General features: G+C 40.1%; 1 long non-coding RNA gene across 1 annotated transcript; it reads left to right on the top strand.

The window, feature by feature from the left end:
- Window positions 1-5000: 5000 nt before the first annotated feature.
- Window positions 5001-8364, top strand: LOC129408139 (uncharacterized). The gene is made up of 2 exons (XR_008631834.1): window positions 5001-5226; window positions 6908-8364. It is a non-coding gene; the product is annotated as an uncharacterized LOC129408139 (long non-coding RNA).
- The last annotated feature ends 5187 nt before the right edge of the window (window positions 8365-13551 follow it).

Raw genomic sequence — 13551 nt, 5'->3', positions numbered from 1 at the left:
AATCTGCACTGTGATAACCATCTCGAGTTTGCCCTGATGAAGGCCGAAGGGCCGAAACGCGTTGGCGTATTTTAACTTTATCTGCCATGTGGTATTAAAGGCTTTTAATTATTTTGTACTTTTTGAGTGCCTCAGTTTTTTTCCCAAAAATATATATATATTTCACACATGTTTTACCAACAGGAACAATGGCAAAGGCCTTACAAATCACAATCAACGTCTGAATAAAGTCAGAATGAATTTTCTGTCAAACGTTTTACATATAAAGAGAGCAAATCTGCTGCTTACCTCCCTCTGCTCTCCTCAGAGCAAAGGGGAACCGCGCGTCTCCACGGAAAGTAGTGGCACCGCCAAAATAAAAGCATCTGGTATAACCAGCCAAAATAAACTTAAACACAACCTTATAAGGAAATAAAACTGGATTTTGGTGAAATTCAAAAAATAAAAACAAGAGTACATTTTACCTTGGTTACACACGCAAATAATGAAGCGCTGTTGGCCTATCCGGTTTTTATTGGCATTGCCAGATACATGCGAGAACGGCCACATTAACTAATAATAATATTAACCACCAACCCGCGCTCGAGCGCACCCAATTCCCAAAACCCAAACACAAATCCCAAACCACAGTGCAACAAAACAATAAAGAGCAGTTCATCCAAGTCCACCACCTTAACCGTAATTGTCCTGAGCAAACTTTAGTTGTCTCCAAAAGTTCCCAAAGTTTTTCCCCCCTCTGCGCGGCAGCGTGACGTGAGTCTGTAGAGTTTGCGGTTTTACTCACGCCACCAGCGCTCCGGTTTTGACTCACAGTCCAGCAGCCCCCGTGGCTGAGTAAGATCCAGCACAAATGAAAAACGCAATAATCCCCAAAATGCAGCGATGTATTAAAATATTGTGAGCTCCACGGCCCTGACAGCTCCTGGCATGCGTCCCAGCGGGCGTGGAACGTCACACCCTCTGCGCGTGTCCGTGCGCGCGTCTCCCTCCCTTTAAATCCCCGTGCGTCCGAAGAGGGCGCAACCAACAATCTGATATGAATCTGAAATAATAATGCCACATACATGTAAAGGTCCGTACTCAATAGATACTATTAACAAATAAGCATTTGACCCCAGCTGAGAGAACAGAGATAGGTGACAGATAAAATGTATGTTTTTGTTGTAATATAGGAGGTTAATTGGCGTAGTCACCGATAGAAAATATTACAATAAAGATTATTCATGGGAAAATCCATCTCTTGCTCCTGTTCTGGGTGTTCTAGGTTCAAGAATGTGAAAATATACTGTAAACGTAACCATGGTAACCACGGTAACCACGTTAACCAAAAGACCCTTCCATAACCTTAAAGCGCTTTGAATCAAAGACAGTGTCTTTAAGTTTTAAGATAAAAACTTGTGAGGGTAACCAGAAATGTTATATCTGTCAATGTTTGTCAACGTTTATCTGTCAAAGATCAGATATATTACAATACGTAAAGATGAGCCATTCAAGTAGATACACACGAACATCCTCCAGTCCGGTTCCCCAGCGTGATATAAACCTGGTCGAACGTCTCCGGCTGAGACAACAACCTGATCACGTCAATGCAGAATCTGTGGGGTTCAGTAGGCCAAAATTACCAACCACCTACGAAGTGTTAAATTTTAAGCCAAAAACATTGGCCAGTACCATAAAAGCCAAACGGGTGCTGCATAAGTTTATGACCGACTGCAAAGACGACAATGACAATGATGATAAGAGTTCATACGCTATGACACCGCTAGATTGTGCAGTTCAACCCAAGACGACGCCTGAGTTGATAGCTGCCATTCTAGACAGGTATAGTACGTGTCAGTTTGTGCTTGCAGACCGTAAATCATTAACTACAGAAAAGGAAAATCACATCATATTAAGATCACGTGCTGACACAAAAAAAGCGGTCTGTAAAATCGAGGCAATTTACAAAGAGTTGGATAAACCAACGAAGGCCTTACAGATTGAACTCTTTTACGAGGTGTGCAATGCCATAAGGAACTTTTTCCTCTATAGAATGGCCAAACAGGGAATGCTTGCCCTGTTGACCAAGCAGAAGCTTCTGTCCATGAAGTATTCTGTAGATGTTTTGGCTTCATTGCTGGTGGAGCTGGAGTGTTTACTGGAAGATAGACTAGTGCCACTTGTCAACGACTGCTTCAGTGAACGCCTCACATCACAGTCCAATCAGACCGTGTTTAAAGTTGACTACTTTATAAATGGTCTTGCTAACATGAAAGAGCTCCAGTGGGAGAACAACAGAGAAATAGTTCAGCAAATAAAAGAGGAGGTCTTGGAGGTTTTAGTTCCGATGGATGATTGGCTGCAAGAGGAAGCACAAAAACAGTACAGAGGGGATATCTGCCTTGCTTATAGAGAGATCTACCAGCTGATGTCTGTAAATGGACATGTGGCCAAGGGAATAAACCCTTCAGTATTAGTTGTTTTAAAGCAGCAGCTTTCAGCCCCTGTCTCAAGAAAACTGCCTGTTTCTAGGCCTAAGACTGCGCCCCCACCTTGTGAAGTAAAGACACTAGCGAACATTCATAGGCCAACCACAGCAGCCTCTGTTTCTGAGAGAAAGACACCAGCCCATGACTCAAGGAGGCCTTGTGTTTCTGTGGAGAAGACCAATCCCCTACATTGGACAGTACAGACATCAAAACAGGTTTATGACACCCTTTTTCAAAAGCCCCCTGTTAGTCCACAAGCCCCTGTTTCAAATAAGCATCCTGTTTCTATAGAGAAGGCCACACCCCCACATTGTGAAGTAGAGACACCAGTAGAGGTTCATAGGCCAGCCACACCAGCCTCAGTTTTTACTACAAACACACCAGTGCCCCCTGTCTCAAGGAGGCGCTGTGTTTTTATGGAGAGGTCTGGCTCCCCAGATCGTGAAGTCAAGACACCTGTAGAGGTTCATAGGCCAGCCACACCAGCCTCAGTTTTTACTACAAACACACCAGTGCCCCCTGTCTCAAGGAGGCGCTGTGTTTTTATGGAGAGGTCTGGCTCCCCAGATCGTGAAGTCAAGACACCTGTAGAGGTTCATAGGCCAGCCACACCAGCCTCAGTTTTTACTACAAACACACCAGTGCCCCCTGTCTCAAGGAGGCGCTGTGTTTCTATGGAGAGGTCTGGCTCCCCAGATCGTGAAGTCAAGACACCTGTAGAGGTTCTTAGGCCAACCAAACCAGCCTTGGTTTCTAATACGAAGACACGAGCGCCCCGTGTCTCAAGGAGGCTCCACGTTTCTATGGAGAAGTCCAGTCCTCCAGTTTGTGAAGTAGAGACACCTGTAGAGGTTCTTAGGCCAACCAAACTAGCTCGGGGTCCTCAAACAGACACACCAGCGCCTCCTGCCCCAGATTGTACAGATAATACGCTGACCACATCAGCACTGGATTCTAAGAAGATACCTACCCCTTTCTCAGTCCAGTTTGGCAAAGTGGTGATCAATAAGATACCATCCCTCTCTAATGACGATGATGAAGCGAGTGAAGAGAGGGATGATGAAGAAAGACAGGAATACCAATGGAACCGAGAGCTCTTCACGATAATGGCATCCACTATAATAGAGAAGGTGGAGAAATATAACAAGAAGTGTCAGAAGTACGATCTGGATAAGAAGTACTTCAAAACCCAGACTAAGTCCTTAGCAGCAGACCTGGCTGCTGAACTCAGCGGATGGCCCATTGCTGTGGTACCATCTAGTGCCAACGCTCTTAAAGTAGCCAGTGATGTGATGAAGGAACTGAAGAAGAAGTACTCAAAGAAACAGATCTGTACTTATTTTGTAGAAGGTGATTTCACGCCGATTCTCGTGCAGGCGGCTAAACAGCGTCTGGTCTCTGGTACGGGCATGATGCATAAGACTTACGAATGGGAGAGAGAGGACTTCTTAAACTTGACCACCTGGCTGATCACCGAGCTGTGTAAAGAGGAGCTGGTTCATAACCCAAGCATCTCCTACCAGTTAGCTGAGCAGTTAATGGAGGAGGTCAAAGATTGGCCCATTTTTATGAAGCCAAGCATGAAGTATAAGAAAAAAGTTGGTCCGGTCTGTGATCAAGAAGATCACAAAATATTATTCAATAAGTGTATTCATCCTTTGCCTTCAGGATGGACCAATGGACCGGAATATCTTGGATAAGCTAAAGAAAAAGCTGTGCACACCTCAAACAGGGGTCAGGCCTTTTTTCAAAGCTGTAGTCAAAAAGATGAGGTCTTAAAACACTGTACAGCCCAACAGAGACAGAGTGAAACATTGATGAGCACTTTTAATGCTTTTTAATGCATGTATATTATTTATTATGATTTTAATGTATTTCTTATTCTGTAAAGCACTTTGAATTACTTTGTGTACGAATTGTGCTATACAAATAAACTTGCCTTGCCTTGCCTTGCCTATATTTACCAAAAGATTGCATAATTTGTATGTGGTTGGTAAATCAGTATTGCATTGGAAGGTCTTTGAATTGTTGCATCCAATGTGGCTGAGCAGACCACCATTGTACAATAGTACAGTAACTTACTATCACCAGGTATAGAGTGAATGAATAATATATGCTGAATGTAATGATCTGTGAAGTACGGAGCCCGCCCGATGACATCCCGATCACGTACGCGAAAAAAGATATTAAATCGTGGCCTCAAAATACTATTTCGTTCCCACAATATATAATTCGTTCCCACACTTTAGATATATCGTTCGCACGTTTTGATTAAATCGTTCCCACGAATTAAGAAAATGCCGCCAATTAAACAAACAGGGCGTGGTGTTCGGTTGATTTGGAAAGTCCTTCTTGCATGGCTAGCTGGACCTCGGACTTCAGCAGACACAAATAAAGGTAAGATATATCATTATTTATATGTTCCCCCCCCCCCCCCCCCCATTTTTGACAACGTATATTGTTCCCTACTCAAATATATGCTTATGTAAATGTAGGCTTATATAAAATCCAGGATCGTGTATTAGCGTGGCATAGTGTGCATGCTATAGCTAAATAAAAAAAACAAAACAAAATGCTAGCTTAAATACTAGTGAGCTAATGCTGCTTGCTTATAGTGGAAATGTTATGGAGTAAAGTGACAGTAAAATTGTCCTAATTGTTTACCGTGTGTTCATGTAGCAATAGATGCTCAACTGCTGCTTTTTTGAGGGAGCGTAACACAGAGGAGGGAGTCATCCAGACACTGAAGGATGAAAATGTAAGTTTCTCTGTTTTTCCACCTCAGAACATTGATCTCGTAACATCTATAGCCTACAATACAAGTGCCAAACACACATCCATATAGAATGTAAGATACCGATTTGGATGAAATGCAAATAGACCTGTATAGACCCAGTGTTAGCCCCAATTTTGTCTTAGCGTTAGCCATCTATCACCACAAAGTATGAAATACCAGGACTGTTTTGAAGACTTACAACCACTCAACTACACGTGAGTAACACCAGAGCCTGATAGAAATCACTGCCACATGTAGAAGAATTGTTTTTGCATTGTTCATTGACGTAGCGATTAGCATCGAAATGAAGTTATATGCTAACGACCACGTAATAAACATTTCGTAAATCTAACGCTATGCTGGACAATAATACGCTAAAAAATAAAGAGGGCCACAACAGTTTGACAAGAAACCCCTCGATTTATTTCATCCAGAGCCAATACAGTGTGTAACTCATGCGAAATGGAAACATGTGAAATGGAAGCGTCTCTCGCTAACTTTTAACATCACTTAGGCTAATGTTTACCTTTATCAAACGCCTCAACAGCTAAGGACTAAACCAGAACTGAACTAGACTAAAACAGGACTAAACCAGGACCCCGTCCCCTCTCTCTCCACAAAGATTAGTCCTGGACTTGAAAGAAAGAAGGCGAGAGAGAGAGCGCGAGCGAACGAGCGAGAGAGAGAAAGAGGACACCAAATCCGCGGAGCGCGTTCCGGTGACGGCAGCGGGGCGCGGAGCTCTGAGCCGGTCCACCCACCGCCACCGCGGGCACAACTCCGGTCGTTCAGACACTCGGTCCTGGTTCAGTTCTGGTTTAGTCCTCAGCTGTTGAGGCGTTTGATAAAGGTAAAAATTAGCCTAAGTGACGTTAAGTTAGCAAGAAACGCTTCCAACAGTCAAATGTTTCGCGTGCCACCTGCTGCCACCTGCTGGTCAAGAACGTGTCTGTATTTGTGGATCTGTTAGGAGTTTGAGCGTCTCAAAATGATGTCATACCGGGAATCGATGGATTCATGGAACTGGTGATCCACAAATGCGAATCACATTTTACAAACAGAATTTTCAGTTTTATAAATGAAATTATTTTTTGCAAATGAAAAAATATATATTTACAAATGCCCATCTATTTGTAAATAGCAAAATACAAGTTACAAATATTAAATTGGCATTTGTGGATATCAAAACACATGTACAAACCAATGACTATTTGTAGATCACCATCTGTGCATTTGTGAATATTAATGAGACAAAAGTAACCCTATAAAAAGTAAGCCCATAAAAGCAACCCCATAGTTAATACTTTGAACCACCTGCACTTGAAATTACATATGCAATATAAACTGGAATTATACATTAATATTATACACAATAGTAATACAATAATATAAACAATAAAGGTCATTGTGCCATTACCAACACCTACTGGATTAATTTTGTATTAATTATATTTGGTATTTTAATTATAAGAATAATTAAAAGTGAATTAGTGCCACACATAAATGAACCAAAATACAGTCAGAACATTACCAAATAAAAATTTATTGTGGGGTGTCTTTTTATAGCAAATATGTCCAGGGTGCCACAAATGTGAAGCCTTGGTGTGTTCATTTGTATGCTTGATTATATGATTTAATACATTCTCTTTATTCTTTTTTTCAGATTGACGAAACTGTCATTCCATTAATGACTGACCATGACCTGGCAAAGTACATCCCAAAAGTTGCTGACAGAATGAATATCCATCGTCACTTTTCTGCAGAAAATAAGCAGCACACTTAAGTAGCATCTTCAAGAAAAGAAACCATACATTCAAGTCTTTGTCAAAAACTCATCTCAAAATGATGCGGGACCCTCGGACCCTCTTCTTCCTTCTCCTCCTCCTCCTCCTCTTCGTCCGCACATGAAACAAAAAGAAAGTGGACAAAGTGGGTGATGGGTGGGTGACTTATTACAGTTAAGTTTATGTTCATAGCTGTTTTTCTAGCTTTTCCTAACAGTTTTCCTATTTGTTTGTAAAATCCCTAATCCATAGCAAAGGATTCAATTTGTCAACTAGACAAAAGTTTTTTTTTGATTGAAAATGTTCAAACTGAAACTACTCTGAAATGCACACACCTACTTGTTTACAGTTTCTATTTGTTAGCTTTGTCTACTGTACTGCACTTACTAACAAAAACTGTAAACAAGTAGGTGTGTTACTTTCAAAGTAGTTTCTGTGTAGTTATCGCCTCCCTTCAGGCAAATATAAGGCAATATCCACCAGCATCTGACCAGAACTAAGAAGCAGCTTGAATAAGCTGCAAAACGTTTTCACTCAAAAAAGCTTTAGTCTGTTTGACAAATTGAATTTGTCCTTTGCCAGTTTTTCTATTTATTCTAAACGGTGGATGTTTGACTATCTAGAAAACTATTTTGAAAAGTGTTTCAAAACAAACCTTACTATAACTAATAGCATAAAACTGAGAACCATTGTCAACTATACAGTATACAAGTTCAATTAAAATATGAAAATGTCGCTGTTTCACCCATTGACTTTTTTCTACATGGTATTGCTTTCATCACACAGTCAGATCACTCCAAAAGCAGTTGACTTGTCTTGAAATTGCAAAATAATTGATATCTTAAGGAGGCATGTAACAGGACACTACTATCTGGAATACACTTTATTACGTTAACATGTTTTAGTACATTGTTCTATATTATGAGGTGTACCAACAGTCGATGTATATTTTAGCAAGAATCAAGATCTTGTTAAGTGAGAGATCTGGGCAACGTGATGGTGCATACAATATCTTTCTGTAGCCCTATTACTCCTATTTCTTCAGTCACACTGTTACAAACAAGTTCTGGCCTCTGTCTTCACGTGTGTTACACATTGTATCATGGTAATAGCATAACCATGTATAAAGGTATTCATTAAATATATACTCAGGACAATAAATGTAAAAGTTTTATCAGGTCCTGACACAAAGTACCAGAGTTATTCCAGGAGTGAGGTGCTTGATGCTGAGGACACGGTCTACTTAAATGTGTCAATAAGCACTAGTCTTTAAAGTTCACTGTATGCAGGATTTATGTGGCTCTGGATGAAATAAATCGAGGGGTTTCTTGTCAAACTGTTGTGGCCCTCTTTATTTTTTGGCGTATTATTGTCCAGCATAGCGTTAGATTTACGAAATGTTTATTACGTGGTCGTTAACATATAACTTCTTTTCGATGCTAATCGCTACGTCAATAAACAATGCAAAAACAATTCTACATGTGGCAGTGATTTCTATCAGGCTCTGGTGTTACTCACGTGTAGTTGAGTGGTTGTAAGTCTTCAAAACAGTCCTGGTATTTCATAGTTTGTGGTGATAGATGGCTAACGCTAAGACGAAATTGGGGCTAACACTGGGTCTATACAGGTCTATTCGCATTTCATCCAAATCGGTATCTTACATTCTATATGGATGTGTGTTTGGCACTTGTATTGTAGGCTATAGATGTTACGAGATCAATGTTCTGAGGTGGAAAAAACAGAGAAACTTACATTTTCATCCTTCAGTGTCTGGATGACTCCCTCCTCTGTGTTACGCTCCCTCAAAAAAGCAGCAGTTGAGCATCTATTGCTACATGAACACACGGTAAACAATTAGGACAATTTTACTGTCACTTTACTCCATAACATTTCAACTATAAGCAAGCAGCATTAGCTCACTAGTATTTAAGCTAGCATTTTGTTTTGTTTTCTTATTTAGCTATAGCATGCACACTATGCCACGCTACTACACGATCCTGGATTTTATATAAGCCTACATTTACATAAGCATACATTTGAGTAGGGAGCAATATACGTTGTCAAAAATGGGGGGGGGGGGGGGAGAGACATATAAATAATGATATATATCTTACCTTTATTTGTGTCTGCTGAAGTCCGAGGTCCAGCTAGCCATGCAAGAAGAACTTGCCAAATCAACCGAAACACCACGCCCTGTTTGTTTAATTGGCGGCATTTTCTTAATTCGTGGGAACGATTTAATCAAAACGTGCAAACGATATATCTAAAACGTGCGCGAACGATTTAGCTAAAGTGTGGGAACGATATATCTAAAACGTGCGAGGGATATATCTAAAACGTGCGAACGATTTAGCTAAAGTGTGGGAACGAATTATATATTGTTTGAACGAAATAGTAATTTGAGGCGACGATTTAATATCTTTTTTCGCGTACGTCATCGGGCGGGCTCCGTAGTGAAGCGTCTTTGTGACAGAAATGTCTGTGAAAAGCGCTATAAATGGGGACTTACTTACTTACTTACTTCAGAAAAGAAATGACAATAAATTAACTTAGAACAAAACACATGTGTGAACTTTGTATGTAAATTTCTTGTTTATCTTATTTAGAGTTTGTTTTTTTTTTTTATGTGGATTTTTTATTTTGCTTTGCTATTTGGGATTATTGGAACCTAAAAGAAAGTCACCTTTGAGTAACGGAAAGAAAAACTTTATTTTCACCTTAAACACAGCAGTTTTGTTTTTTGTTTTTCCTGACTGATTTTGCATGTATTAATAACATTAGAGCATTCTGCAATCATTGCCATCAAATCTCTATCTATATACTGTTCAAAATAATCCAGTGGGGTCCCTTCATGTCTGTCTAGATCAGTTTCGTTCCAATGCTGATACTGTGCAATGTTTGGGGTCAATGGAGTTGCCTTCCAGCAAATTCCACGTCCTGCACAACCAGATTTAGGATAAAAAAAAATTAATTAATTAATTTATGTATTTATAAAAATAGTTATTGTGTAAATAATATTAAATAAAATAAATTATAATACATAAATAAAATAATACTAAAAAACAAAAATAATCACAATTACTTTGTTTGGACACTCCCTTTTTCTTGGTTTGGCTTGGTCCTGGTGTTGGCTCATCCAAATCATCTTCTGAGCTATCAGTGTCAATCTTTTGAGTTTGACAGCGACATTTGGGAGTGCGGGATGAACCTGTAGCTGTCTCTGCCTCTGTTTCTGTCTCTGACCATGAACTTGTCAACAGGTGTTGTTAATTAGCATTTGCTGCCAATCCTTCATGTAGCCCTGAGGCCCTAACTACATAAAATCAACAAATATATACTCGGTCTTGGCTAACCATTATCTGCAACACAGAAACGTTTAGGTCTGCTGTGAGTGGACCCCAATCCTGAGTGGGCTCAGGATTGGGGTCCTCCTACTTTGCTCCTGTGATGGTGTTTGATAATTTTCATCCATGATAGGATCATCATTGTCAGACAAGTCCAAATCCGAGTTGTCTCCATCAAATAACCCAAGTAGCTCCAGTGCTCTTTGCACAGAAAAAACGCTCTAGAAATAAAAACATGACCAAATGAAATGTTATTTATGTATGTAGTTATGGTACAATGTACAGTGTTTTAACTACGTCAGAGTTAGCTGTAAGTTAGTAAGTAAGTGAACTAACATTTTTACTACCATATTAGATTTTTACTAACATTTTCAAGCCAACTAATCTATGTATGTATGCATGTAGTGACTTGATTGTTATTTCTTTCATTGGGACAATGTACAGATTTTTTAGCTGCAAGAGAGATAGCTTTTTCTTCTTCTGTACATATGTGAATGCGTATTTAGCATTTTCGTGTTTTCAAGCAGCATCAGTCCGTAAGTACACATATGTTACATCATGTTACTTCACAAGTTGTTATTGTTACAATGTTTTTTGTTTTGTTTTTTTCAAATTTGCATGTCATGACAGATGTACAACACTTTCATAAATATCTAAATCAGAATAAGCCATAAAATATGACAGTAATTCTTACCCTATCAATGTTTGTGTATAGAGCTGCCACTTGAATCTTCCCATGTGCTTGCCACCATATTAAATTTTGCCAACAGTATGTTAGGCTCTTCTGACACCACTGGATGGTGATGGAGTCACTGCCCACACATGTCTATAATACCCCCAATTCAGCACTGAACATGATTGTGGACATAAGAGTTAAAAAGTGCTGTCCACATATGTGACCAGTAAGCCCTAGGAGGTTAAGACAGAAACTGGTCCACCAAAACACCAAAACACCAAGCCTCAAACAAAGCAATGTGGTCTACTCCATTCAGTGTAGTGGAGATTGCAGTGAACGTTACACTGGTGAAACAAAACACCCACTTTGCAAAAGGATGTGTCAACACAGACAAGAGAGAGCAGCAGCGGACCTCAGTCTGATGTACATCTCCACCTAAGAGCACAGGTCACTCTTTTGAGGATAATGAGGTACAGATCTTAGCCAGAGAAAAGAATCAGTTTGAGAGGAGAGTTAAAGAGGCTATTTTGTTAAGAAATAGAATCCTTCCTTGAACAGAAAGGGAGGACTAAACCTAAACCAAACCTAAATCAAAACAAACAAACCAAGAAAACAAAAGAGATAGTCACATCAGACCCAGAGGAGGAAAAGCACCCATTATGGCCCTGAATGATTATGCCAATATGACCCCACACTCAGTGCAGGTCAATAGGCCTAGCTAACTAACAGAAAACTGTAAACAAGTATGAGTGTTAGTTTCAGAGTAGTTTTCAGTGTAGTTAGCTCCTCCTTTCAGGCAGATATAAGGAAGTATCCATCAGCTTTTTGACCAGAACTGAAGAAGCAGCTTGGAGGAGCTGCGAAATGTATTCAACCCAAATAAACTTTTGTCCAGTTGACCAATTGAATTTCTCCTTCTGCCATGGATTCTAAATGGACGACTGAGGGATTTTACACTCAAATAAACGTGTTTTAGTGTTCAAAAATGCCTTGCAGAACACACAGACTGTGTGAGCGCCAGGGTCATGTCTCCAGATCTTACAAGTAAATTGGCTTGTAAATGGTCACATTTTTCTATAGCACTTTTCCACCTTCAAGGCACTCAATGCGCTTTACAACAAGGAACCACTCACCCATTCATACACCAGTACACTGTGGGCAAGGTGGGTTAAGTGTCTTGCCCAAGGCAGCATTCATCTGTGGGAGCTAGAATCACACCAGCCAACCTGTGGGTCAGTGGATCTGACCACTCAACCTGTGATGTTTATGTACAGAGCTGGATTTGAACCGCCAACCTTCAGATCAGTGGGCGAATGCTCTACCAATTGAGCTACTGCCGCCTCTGTCTGTCACTTGCTTGTCTTCAAGGAGATAGATAAGTTGAATGTCGTAGTAGTGTGACCAGATGTCCCTATTTACCCAGGACAGTCCCAGTTTTTGAGCCCAGTGTTCCTTACAGATTTATCCAAAACCATTGATTTGTTCTAGTTTTATATACAAGAAATGTCCCAGATGTCCCTATTTTTGACCAATTTGATCCCTGCTAACAGTAAGAGAGAGGTGTACAATGATATTTTTTTAGATAAAATACAGAATACAGACTGTATTGACTTGCATGAAAATCTGGTCATCCTATGCTATAGCCTACTGAAAAAATCATTCCAGGCAAAGTAATAACATCGCCCCATAGACATACTAAAATTACATAATGAATCTTCAACCAAGTAAATATTTGAGCACAGATGTCATTAAACAAACTCCAAGAAACTTTGTGCTAATTCTAAAAGCTACGCAAGATATTTTTCTAGAACTGAAAGCAAAGGACAACTTCTATATCACAAAAATTTACCAAGCAGCAAGCGGCCAAAAAAGCCAAGGGCAAACCACAGCACAAAAAACACGATGAAAAAAGTGCCTTACCTTTGTTGTTTCACATCAAAAGAAGTTGTAGTTTTCAGGTGCTTCAGTCATTTTAAAACGCGAACTAAATGATGAGATGAATTGATAAAACAGGAAACACATGGACCTAGCTTCACTTTTGAAGATTTGTCAAAAAGTGCCTCATTTTTGATCATTTCTGTACTCAAATTGCCTTCACAAAGCAGCTATCCCACTTCAATGCTTGCAGGTTTTTGATGATTTGAATGCTATATTGCGGAACATTCCCAGCAAAGCAAAGCAAAAACAAAATTATATCCAGGAGAGACAAGTTAAAACTACAAATTGCACCTTGCAGCTAATAGGGTGACCATATTTCCATTTGTGAAAACCCGGACACCTTACTGGGGTGGGAGGTGAGGCTCCATATTGAGCTTACAGTCGACCCTCGCTATATCGCGGTTCACTTTTCGCGGTCTCGCTGATTTTTTTTTTTAACCCATGGGTGGGTCAGGACTAAACCAGGTCTAAACCAGGACTAATCTTGGACTTAAAAGAGAGAACGCCGAGCAGTTTGTCTGCAAAGCGCGATCAGACAATTGCCGCGTTTATCTCCGTGAGGTGT

Source organism: Boleophthalmus pectinirostris, unplaced genomic scaffold (genome assembly GCF_026225935.1).
Source record: "Boleophthalmus pectinirostris isolate CB_2022bp ecotype Guang Dong unplaced genomic scaffold, ASM2622593v1 HiC_scaffold_15, whole genome shotgun sequence".
Classification (NCBI taxonomy): Eukaryota; Metazoa; Chordata; class Actinopteri; order Gobiiformes; family Gobiidae; genus Boleophthalmus; species Boleophthalmus pectinirostris.
This window is presented reverse-complemented; position numbering and strand designations above follow the sequence as displayed.